At 44.2% G+C, this 12,253-nt stretch overlaps 1 long non-coding RNA gene and 1 pseudogene across 2 annotated transcripts; one reads left to right on the top strand and one right to left on the bottom strand.

The window, feature by feature from the left end:
* Positions 1 to 5,622: 5,622 nt before the first annotated feature.
* Positions 5,623 to 6,795, top strand: LOC125513585 (uncharacterized). Of its 2 annotated transcripts, XR_015603007.1 has the most exons (3): positions 5,634 to 5,818; positions 5,913 to 6,123; positions 6,198 to 6,795. It is a non-coding gene; the product is annotated as an uncharacterized LOC125513585 (long non-coding RNA). The 2 variants fall into 2 exon arrangements; XR_015603006.1 differs by having other exon boundaries at positions 5,623 to 6,123.
* Positions 6,796 to 8,481: 1,686 nt separating this feature from the next.
* Positions 8,482 to 10,887, bottom strand: LOC147991351 (protein FAR1-RELATED SEQUENCE 5-like; annotated as a pseudogene).
* Positions 10,888 to 12,253: the final 1,366 nt, after the last annotated feature.

Here is a 12,253-nt window from a genome sequence, read left to right as displayed (position 1 = left end):
GGTTTTCTAACGCTGGGCTCACGGTGCCCCAACTGCAATCCATGGCAAAAGTCATGAACAGCTTGTGATGAGTGAAGTAAACAAGTAATACAAGACCGTCTTAAGGGTTTAACCTGGATATTCAATCGCCTTCCCCTTGCCCTTGCGATCAATAATCATTGGTTTGTCTTCTAGATCATCACTTGCATGGGCGTCTTGTACCACACAAACAATTGGAAACAACAAGTAAAACAAATCAGCAGGTGCACTAATGAATGAAATTCAGGAATTAATCTTGGATGTTGTAATCACCTGGCATAGCAGCCCGAGCAGTAGATCGCCCCACCTCTCCAATATCAGGCTTCTCTTCATTTGTGCCATCTGGACATGTGTTTAGGGCTGGACCCACTCCAAAGGTTTTTTGGTTACCAACAACCACAACCATCATGGAATGAGTTGCTTCCCTTGAAGAAGCAGCTAACTCCTCCGCCAGTACAGTAGTACAACAAATTTTTAGTAAACTATATGCTTTTTGTTCCTACGAAATGAGGCACACATAGAAAATGAAAAAAAACAAGAACATCATACTATGGAAGTGCATATTCATGTCCAGACAAGGGAACTGTGAATCACCTGTTGCCGACGTCGTTCTAGGTGTAGTTGGGATCTCCACTGGGAACACTGCCGCCACAGCTGCATGCTTTTTCACGTGCTCCATGAAGAAATCAAGAGTTTCTGTCAGCTCTTTATCCCTTGTTGCCATAGATACAGCCTTTATCTCTTCCAGAACCTTCTCCCTCATGGAATCAACTAGTTTGAGAAACTGTGCCTCCCTACGCTGGAACTAGAACTCGAACGCAGCCTTGACAGAATCTATCATCTTTTCAACAAAGCAAGGCAATGTGTGTGAGAAACCATACTAACCATCACTAACATCTAACATGAAGAAATTTGAAATTTACTCTGGCCACAATACCTCATCAGTCCACACAGGTCCACGATGGCCTGTGTTGTTTCCACGCTGCGCTGCACCACCAAAGCCCATTGGATCTGCTCCTCCAGCACTTCCATGCCCACCAACTGGAACTGACCGTGGAATGTTCATTGATGGAGAGCGGGGGACATTAGCAAGCTGAGAAGATAAATGTCAGAGAAATATGTTGAATGCTAAAGCAGAGAAGCAAGAGAAACACATGTGCTAGAACATTTTTCTTTCTAACTTACATCAAGACCGCATTCTATTCCAAATCTTGCGGCGTGCTTGCGGATGAGATCCTTCAATAGCACATCTGAATAACTAGAGATGCGAGGGAGTGGCAGCAGCTCCACACCTTCCACACCATGCTCATGGTAGTCCAACCATATGATCTAGCATTTCACATTCATTGAAATGAGCATATCAAACAAGAAGAAACAAGCGCAACAGGAAGAACTTGCATTTTGATAAAAAAATCACCTATGGCACAATAAGGCACCCGCCAAGCACGACAAATGCCGGATCTGTTGCCAGATCATCTCTAAGCTTCCGTGCAGCTTCCCTTAGTCCCTCAACCACGTAGTCACAGAAATCAAACTCGCATATCATGTCTGGCTCGGCAACTACAGGTAGGAGCTCGTTTGCTATTTTAGTAGTTGCACCCCTCGGCACAAGAAAAGTGGAGCTGGCTACTAGCGCGACGGCGGCCTTCATGGTTTTGCTCTCTTCACCCTCAATGGCTACCTTGTTAGCTCCCTGAACTATATTTTTAACACGATGAACTGGAATATTGTTTGACCTCGGCATGCCAGTGCCTAGTAAGGCGTGCACCTTACCAAGAAGGCGCTCGTGGTCTGCAAGGCAACGCCCCACCTGAATGTCTATTTTCCTACCACCGCTAGGAAGACCAATTGCTCTAGCAACAGCCCTGGCATTGATATCTACAAATGTTCCATCACCCATGTCCATCTTCATAGTATCTGGGTCTATCTTGGAGATCAAAGACATGGAAAAGATTCGGCTTGTGTTTCCTAGAACCCTAATCTTACACAACTCTCCCAAACCTACTTTCCCAAACACGTCTCTAACCTCGGGGTTCCATTCACCCGCCAGCGACTGCAACGCAATCGAGGTGAATGAGGTCTGGACAGTTGGGACTCGTCTAGGCGTCGGGATGGAAGAGGCAGCAACAATTGAACTTCCGGCCAACGGCGATGGCGCCGGTGAGCTGCCCTTGGGTCGCCCCCGTGCCATGGCTAGCTAGCAGCAACAAATCTGAAAAACACCAACAAGCAAGGAATAGAGGAGTTAAACACATAGATCTGATGCTCAAGAACAAAACAACGATCAAAACATGCATCGAGGACGATTTCTAGGAGTTGAAAGAGGATTGACAAGGAACATGATAACCAACCTTTGTTGCCTTCCAACTAGTAGTATCAACTGTTGAAGCAGGCCAATTCCCAAAGCAGAGTCTCGGGGGTGGTGTGTGCGGTGGATTGGCTGTCGAGTTGCTCCAGCTTCTTGTATTTATAGTCATGAGCCAACCACTCCCCCTGCGTACTAATGGAACATGGTCAGTGACACCTGATACTACTGTTATATGGATTAATTAATCCAAGTTCTGAGACAAGCCCTTTTCTCCATGGCCAAATCATACCCACAACACATGCACCTTGGCATCACACATGCACATCTTTGGACACACACGCTGAAAAAACCTTTTCTTGGCTTATGAAAAAACAAACTGTTTGTTTTCCCAACAATATCATGAACACAAAAATAATTTAGGGAATTTTTTTCCACGTGTGGCTAATGTTGACCCAAAAGCAAACATTCATTAATCATGTGGTTCGTACATAGATTACTACTACAAGTTTATCTTGCATCACAGTTTGGACATAGCCAGAGAAACAAACTTCTCCATCTAGCTTAATTTTTGTAGCTACTACTGATAAATCACAGCTTCTGACACTTTGTAGGCGGACTTTCAGCGTCGTCCTCCAACTGGCCGTAGCCGAAAGTGCCTGTCCCTGACTCGTGATCACCAAGATCCATCTCCATCTTCCCTTCTACATGTGCCGGTGCCACGAAAGGATCAAAATCGTCAGTTCCCTCCTCCAACCGGCTCACATCGGCAACCACAATCATCTGAACCAACAACAGGATTTTTGTTTATACTAGCACAAATGCCCGTGCGTTGCGACGGGAGCAAATTTTGATGTGGATTCAAATTTAATGAGAATTATAAAATGCGGCTCATTTTACAAATTTGCTCGACGCGCCACGTCTTATATCCAACTCCAACAAATTTTGTATGAATAGTTCACTGCATATTTTGTCCTATTCCTCTTTCCTCGAGTAGCGGGTATTACTCACATTTGTAGTGATATAGTATAAAAATAATGTTATTGCCATCATGTCCACCAGAGTTTAAGTAAAAGAACAAAAAGAAAAATAGCTAGAATGAAGAATGGAGGGAAAAACTTGTGGAACTCACAAATATTTGTTAATTCCCTCACTTCAGAATCGTTTAATTAAGTTTTAAAAAAAGGTGTTGTTCAATTAACATGCTCGATTTTCTGTTTAGAATAAGATTAGTAACAGAAATTTAAATAAAATAACACAACACAATGATTAATTTTCTGCAATCCCGTTAAAGTAGGAATCATTTTTTTGCATAATGAGCCATGAAATCAACTCTGCCACAATCCCGCTTTAGTTTGGAGTTTTTTTGCGGCCGTTCAATCTAGTTTTCCACATTCCTGCTTTCAATTATACCATGAAATATCCCACAATCCCAGGATGCAGCGTGCAATCAGGCCATGAAATCAACTGTCCCACACAATCCCGCTTTAATCACACTCCTGAAATTGATCACTCAATTCCTTCCGTTTATTATAATATACTCGAGCATCATGAAGCGTTCATGTGCATCTTAGAAGCTTATCTGCTCTCACGTTAACCTTTCTTAGGCAACTTGCTGATCATACAGGAGAAATTCTGGTATATAAAGGGCTACGAATTGATCTAAACGAATGATGTGGGGCTAATCTGACACAAAATATGGATGCTCACCTGAGTTCGGTCACTCCCAGCGCTATCTATTTTCCACGCAGCTTGGGGCCCAGCAAAGGCCTAGCACTCTATTTGGGTAGGCCAAGCGATGCAATTTTTCAAGCCTAGCGATGCAGCTCAGCGGCAGGAATATTTCATTAGTACAAATGGCCTGCTGTAAACACCATCATACGCTAGTTCAATTGGTTACACCCGTGGGCACTGAGATCAGACGGACGGATGAACAACTATTAGTACCACCTCATTTATATTATGATTTTGTCTATATGAAGCGTAAAAGCGTATTACGACTGCGCGGAAGCGTATTGTGACGGTGAACCCACAGAGTCAATCCATGCTTTATTATTAAGAAAAATTATATTATATTATATTATATTATATTATTATTATTAGGGAAAGATTAGGGAAATATTTTTTGCAAAATACTATGCATATATAGTACAAATGCCCGTGTGTTGCAATGTCCGAATTTTCTTGAACATGCTCCACATAGCATTACACAACACTTTTTATATCCTAATGGCATTTGTCAGGACCTAATTCCCATGCGTTGCAACATGCAAAAATATCGTAAAAGCGGCCGTGGGATGGCACGTTCCATTTCTTACAAACAATTCTGATAAACATCGGTAATAAGTTTATACTGTTATCGCTTTTCGAAGTATGAAGTGTGGACGTAAAGAAGAGCCACCCTAACATGTTTCAAAATAATTAAACTATTTGGAAATTTTAATCTTTTTTATTAGAACTGAAACATGTTTTGGAAATGAACTTTTCTTAACACATGTTTTTAAACAGATTTTTCCAAATTTTTTGATCAATTTTAATGGTTTTTTAAAAAGTTAGAACATTTTTTTAGGAATTTTGAGCATTTTTTAAAAAGTGTTAATATATTTAAAAGCATTAATTTTTAAAGCAAGAAGATTTGAAACACTCCTATCTTAAATAAAAACACACGCTCCGTGTCTGCAATTACAAAAAGGATTGTTGGTGTCCATACCATGTAGTATAAAGTTGAGAAAGTCGTAGGGTTAATGGTGGTGCTTGAGCTTAGCACTATAATCGGGTGAAAGAGCAATGGTGTGATTGTTTATAGCAGGATATACAAATGATGGAATTGTTGTATACTATTCGAGAATTTAATAACTAATCCACAAGTTTTTCTTAGAATTTTCAAAAGACATGCAAAGTAATCATTTTGGATTAGAGTGTAGTGGTGTATTGAAGTGTGATTGTTTATATACAATTTTCCTCTTATATTCGAAATCAAACATGGTTTACTATGTTAGTTATTTTTTTAGAAAATGTTGATTATTTGATTTGCAAGATCATATTTCATTTCTTTTCTTTTGCATTACATTTTTTTCCAGTATTTCACTCATTTTAAATTATTGTATCTGATAATGTATTTATAAGACGTGGTAGGCATGGAATGACAGTAACAATAAACAATAGCACTTCCAAGTAATTAGAAGGACATTTTTGTAATGGAGGCGAGCACGCATAGTTCCAGTGGCTTCTCGTCGGTTCGCCCATTAAAAAAGGACATCAAAAATCCCCACCGAGCAGCTTCTGTGGACCTTATCCACATCGCCATTCCTTTCTGGCAGCACCGCTTCTCCTTTGTCTTCTCTCTATCCATCCAGCGGCTCTACTCTCCTTCCTCTCTCTCTCTGTGCTGCAGCCACACACACGCCCACCGCCCGGCATTCACCTCTCTCCTCTTCCTCCACAACGAACCAAGCACCACTCTCTGCTGGACCGTGGCGCCAGAATCAAGCACAGGTGCGCGCGGTTAGCTTCTCCCTCGCCGCCCCTGATCCCCTCTTCCTTTGGCGTTCGTTCCGTTGACCCCATCTCTCTCTTTCGATTTCCCAAGCCGTCTCGCCCGTGACCGGTGGCTGCTTCGCGTTCGTCGACAGATTGCGATGCTGCTACTGCTGCTGCTCGTATGGGCTCCTGGTGGCCGGGGCAGCACGCGTTGGGGCTGGCTGGGCTCCCAGCAGTCGGCCTCCCCGCCTCCTCCAACATCGCCTGGAGAGGAGCTCCTCTGTGCTTCCGAGCCGCCTCCTCGAGCAGGGCAGCCAGAGGTGCCGCCCCTCTCTTTCTCTCTCTAATCTCCCCTTCTCCTTCTTGGTCTCTGTCTAATCTCTGTTTTCTCCAGGGAAGGGAGTCGCCACATGGAACACAACTGAAACGCCCCGCCTTGGAGCTCGCTGCCTCCGGAAACCTCTCTGTCGGCCTCGTGCTCCTCCGTCTCGAGCACCCCCTCCTGGCCGCCGTCCATCTCTTGGCGGTGCCTGTTAGGCAGGCGTTGATGCTTATCCTCGGCTCTCTCTCTGTCAGCTGTCTCCTTCAGGACGAGGAGGATGAATGGGGCTCTCGCAGCTGGGCCGCTGCGGCCGAGTTGACTGAGGGCGAGCGCGCGCGTCCGGCGCATATGGCCCCGCCTCTGCGCCTCCGCTCCTGCTCCTCCTCTCGCTCGGGCAGCGTCCCGCCCGCGCCCTTCATGTGCTCGCCGCCGTCGTCCTGCGCCCGATCGGATCGGGAGCGCCGCAGCTCGATACAGGCCAAAAAGATCTCGAACTGTTTTTTCTTTAACTCACCGAGAACTGCGGGTTGAATAGCCAAAATAGTAGGGGGTTTTCTGCAAAAATTCTGACGTACGACCAGAAGCACTCCGTGCTTTATTAGTAGGGAAAGATAGCACACAACTGAAAACATCTGTGTTTTTTCAAGAAATGTTTAGGTTTCTTACTTCAGGAGGATAATTGTCAGGCTCAACTACTTCTCGAAGAACTGGACCTTGCCCAAGCACGCTTCCCTGTTTTAAGTCACACATGGGCCAGCATGAGAACATATGTTATGGTAGATCTCCATTTTTTCTTCTTCATGGATGTGTTAGAATAATACCTCGTCATCTGTAGTAGCCAAGGACGACGAGCGACCATTGGGGCCACTTTCTATCTCCCGCCCGTCCACGATAAAGCTTGGCGCCAAAGTGGAACCCTCGGACGTGGTTACACCGGAGTGCATGCTGGCGCTGCTGGGAGGGGCCATCTGTTCCTGCTTTGGAGTGATTTCAGAGAAACCCGCCTCCTCTATAAATAGAAGAGCGAAACTCCTCTCTTTCCCCCCACAACATTTCATTCAAATTTTGAACCACAATGGCTCCAAGTGTATCCATTCACCAAATTTTGAATTCTTGGGAAGAGCGCAATGGATAGAATCACCGATGCCACATCAAGCTCCTAAAAAAATCCATCTCCTCTCCTCACCGATGCTATAACAGTATAACCAGCATTAACTCCAGCCCATGCGCCCCTCATCGTAGTCTGTGGCAGAACATCCCGTCATGATCTGCCTCCTCCCTCGCACGCGAATTTTGACATCATTACAATTTTTTATTATTATGCTAGCACAGCTACACAGTGGCATGTCCATGTCCTAGCACTAGTACACATGTCCCTCCAGTGCCAACAGTGCTTTGCGCGACATAGCTCTCTAGGGAGGCTCATCGAAACGCTGAGTGCACCAAACAAAGAATTAGAGTTTCCAGTTGATCCGCCGAAGGGCACCCCGTGCTTAACTCCTCGCTAATATAAGCCCGAGTTAATTAAAATGGATAGTTAGCAATACGCCGTTGAAATAATTTATTTTAGTTATACTAAAAAAATCTTTAAATCCATGACTTTGCACACTGGCATGAACACCCGCCTCGCCTATGGAGGAGCACCTCGCCTGTGTAGTAGCTGTAGTAGATAGATCATTTTTTTATAGCCATCAGCTGTAACCTCGAGCCTCGCATCCATCATCCATCACAACACTGGTGCAGCAGACGAACATGTGAACCCGCTGGTCAGGCTGTTCCGCGTGACCTGTGCAACACAAGTAGCACGCGATGTGCTCAGCGCTCGTGCTGTCAAATCGCCCCGCCCACCACAACCACCCACCCCCCTCCCCGTACATCAACTTTCCATGCATGCAAGACAAGGTGTGCCGTGCACATCGTCTTACCCTTAATCTTTACCAGCTCATGCGCGTGGAAAGCCATAACCGAGAACACAAGTTCATGCGCGTTGTACCTACCAGTTGGCATTCCTCCCCACCCCCAGGCCCTAGCTGTGGTCGCAAAAACACTCCCAAGTCCAGCAACAAACCACCAGGGCCTTCATATATTATGGAGGCCCAACAAACTAATGAACCGGCCCAGCACTTATTTTTTTCAACAAATATGCAATATGAGTTGCCAAATTACCAATTAACAACAATACAACATATAAAAACTGGCAATGCATAAAGAAGATTTCTTGGCATCAAAATAGTAGGATCAAATGTTATGGATACATTAATGGACCGACTAGTCCATGATCAGCGCATAGAAGCAATATAATTTTTGGGGTTACAAAGTCCTTAGGCATCAAGCCAATTATTATGAAAATTTTCTCCTAGAGGAAGTTTGGCTCGAATGGATCAGTAGGTTTGCCGCATACATTCCTACGGTGTCCGATTACTCCACATTTGGTACACTTTGGCTCCTTCCTTGGAGCCTTTGGAATGTCGCCGTGATCAAGGCAAGTGGTGCATTTTTGTCCCTCCTTACGGCAAATCTTGCAAAATCGAGACCTCTTCATTTTCTCTTCATAAGGCGTTTTATCTCTGCTTGTAGTAGGTCTTCCTGATCCCCGCTTGCAATTAGCAGCTGCAGTGCCGGAACAATATGATTGATCTCCATAGTCTTCAACCAAAGTTTTCCCATGTTCAACTGTACCGGAACAAGCTGTGGCACTTGCCATCTTAGCTACAACATCTCTCTCTTCCAGCCCCATGCCATCCTTGCCATGGCTAAGTGGCAGCAGCGTGGCATATACCTCCTTCATCATTGCCATGAAACACATCATAACACTTAACATTGCTGTCGCCAAGGCGCACACACTCCAGTGCCCTGATCCACATTTGATTGTGCCTAAAAGTGTCGGACGCTGGTGGGCCCCTGTCTTTCTGGTACCACACTAAGTGATCAGGCGATATATCCCTAGCATCCCTTGTCCATCTCTTAACAATGTGTTTATCTGGTATTTTCGCCAAACGAAACTCAATCATCACCTACGAATCAGAAGACAGAACATAAGACTGCGGTCCAAAGTAATTCCAGCAACAAAGTTTATCATACCAAATTCATGCATAGAGTCATTTCTTCCAATTACCTTCAGAGAATGGCAACAAACCATTCCAGAATGCTCAAACGTGCCGCACTCGCAATCAAAGAAGCTCGCCTCATCATCCACATTGACAATAAAAACAACTTTGCTCCATTTCTCCCGAGCTTCCGCATCGAGATGCGTTACCTTGTAAACCTTTTGATGTTCTATAACATCAACCTCATGTGCAAAAGACTTGTACAGTGCCTCACTGAATTGTTCAAACATTGATCTTGTGTAGATTTTACTTGCGTGCCTCTCAAATGGTATGTTTAGCCTCAAAGGAACACCACTCTGCATAGAACATAAAATTAACTCAGTCATCAGCACTCACACAAACGACAATTCACCATTATATTTATAGAAGAGTTAGCTGGAATAGGAAGCAGAGAAAGTGTACCAGAGCAGTGCACTTCTCCTAGAAGCTTTCCTCAGATTCCCTGTCGAACTAGAGCTTCTCATACTGCCTGATGAATAGATGCATTGGACATCCTGGTGGCACATATCCTTTCAGCAGGTGATTAGCACTCTCGCTGCGCTGGGTGCTTGTCATTTTGGCGCAAAAACCCCCCATGAAATACGGCTTTGCCCACTTGTGTCGCACTTCATATATTTGTGTCAGGTACGGATGTTTCCTCAATGAGTACTTTTCCAGCATTGCATCCCATCCATCCTCAAACTCCTTCGCTGTTATCATGTGATGGACAAGCTTGTGGAAGTCATTCTTGAAATCACTGTTCTTCTTCCCCCACAGAGAACCCATTGACTCCTTTGCTTTTTTCAGTACATGCCATTTACACCATCTATGAGTTGTATTTGGCAATTCCGCCTTGATAGCCAACTCCATAGAGCGTGCCTGGTCTATAAAATTGACAAAACATGCTATTAGTAAGCAAAATTAATTATGTGTTATGTATGATCATTTTTTATAGCCCTTGTTGCGAGCTTGAAATCCCACTCACAAGTCAATATCGTCTTGGGATGTTTGCCGCCAACCATACGTACGAATTCTCTGAAAACCCATTTAAACGTATCCTCCTTCTCATCTCTAAGCATGGCACCACCGAAAATTATCCTCTGGAAATGGTTGTTTACGCCAACAAACAAACCGAAGGGCATGTCATAGAGGTTTGTCCTGTAAGTTGTGTCAAATGTTATTGCATCGCCAAAGCATCTGTACTGGTCTATGCTTCGCACGTTCACCCACATAAGTGTTTTTATCCTACTTTCCTCATCAACTTGTATTGCATAGTTGAATTCTGGGTCATTTGCCTTCATTTCTGCAAGGATTTCCATCATTTTCCTTGCATCTGAATCTGATTGCTCCTTGTTTATCTTACGGCATAGTGTTTTCAACGACCTCTTAGTAAAAGGAACATTCTCAACAGAGCCGAAGAAACTACCAACAATATTGAAGACCTTACCGAGACTCACATTATTCTGCCTAAGTTGCTTCACCAAATCTTGTGTGTAACGGTCAATGTGCCCATGCGACTTCCAATGCATCTTCTCCCCACATGTGCTCGAAAGAGCGTGATTATGTTCCGCTTTGTGCTCAGATATATACCATCCATTGTCATCTGACCTTAGTAGCCTTATCATAGCACTGCACCCACACCTAGTTGACCTGCTGTTCTCCTTCAAAGGTTTCCCCTGCAAATCAAGCACACAGATTCATATTCAGCATACCATAGGAGCACATGTTTTCCTGATTCAAGTTAAGAGATAACTCACCGCACACCCGCATACAATCTCCTGCATGCACTTTGATCAGTTGACATTAAGTCTGCTCTTGGCGTACCTTATTCCAAAACCAACTTCCCAGGAATACAAGTTATAAAAATCATAGGCCTCATCAACAGAATCGAACGAAGTACCAATCTCTGGGCTAACAGCATTTCCATTCTTCTTTGTTATGAATGCTCTCATCGAAATCTCCAGAGCACTCTTTCTGTTTGGGTTTGCCTCCCGCTGTGCAGGTGCTTTGCCAATCCTCACCCTAAAGCAAAATCATTATATCGAGTATAAGCACCAAGCAACTCACAAAGGACTTTCCCTAATTAACACAAACAACCCTTAAGAATTCTGATAGAAATACAGATTCTATAATTATGAAGCATGTATCTACACTACAACTCGCCGTAGCGGCTAGCAGAACAAGATGCGATGGACACCCTGATGTCAAGTGTTATTATGAAATAGATTTTTCACTTACCATAACTTTTTGCCCCTAAATTCAGAAACACGTTTGAATAACAAAACTAACAACTTTGACAGTTACTTCAATCCAGCAGTACAGGATAGCACTTCAGTACCTCCACCAGTAACTAATATTAGTTTTGGATCCAATTTTGGCAGCCTCAATAAAAAAACAGTCTAATAATTATTATTTGAGGATCAATGTTACTCTAACGTTGATCCATTTAGAATATGTAACACTTCTATTATGACTGTCAGCCTTGAACTTGGAAATTTTACTGCAGAGATTATGTATGAACAACCGCAGTAGAAGAATCCATGGGAAATCAACTACTAAATCCAAGCGGTGGTGCATAAACACGCATAGACAAAGCTAGAGTGGATCAAGATCTAGCACACATACCTCCTGGTCCAGCCGCTGGTTGCCTCTGAACAAATGTTGAAATCTTCCCCCATGGGCGGAAATCCAACACTCCCCCCGCCCTGTGCGCTGTCTCCGACGCGGCATACCTCGGCCTTGGCTATGCTAAGAGAAGCCTGCGACTCAACCGGCCCGGCCATGGCTATAGGACGTGCCTCCAAGACCGGCATCCTGCATATCAACGGATCCGCATTTATCTATAGCAGGTGAGATGCGATTCAAGATATAGAGCAGGAGACATGCGATTGAAACATGGGGCGGCAGAACTCCTAACCTGTGCGGTCCCGCAGTTGTATCTCTATAACACCCCGGATGTAATTTACCTTATCTGTACTCCACTCTTGCCGTTTCCGGCACTAAGTTATTTTATTTCCTCGTTGTCGGGTTTTTGTCTCCATG

This window comes from Triticum urartu, chromosome 1A, assembly GCF_056163025.1.
Source record: "Triticum urartu cultivar PI428250 chromosome 1A, HENAU_Tu73, whole genome shotgun sequence".
NCBI classification, from domain to species: domain Eukaryota; kingdom Viridiplantae; phylum Streptophyta; class Magnoliopsida; order Poales; family Poaceae; genus Triticum; species Triticum urartu.
This window is presented reverse-complemented; position numbering and strand designations above follow the sequence as displayed.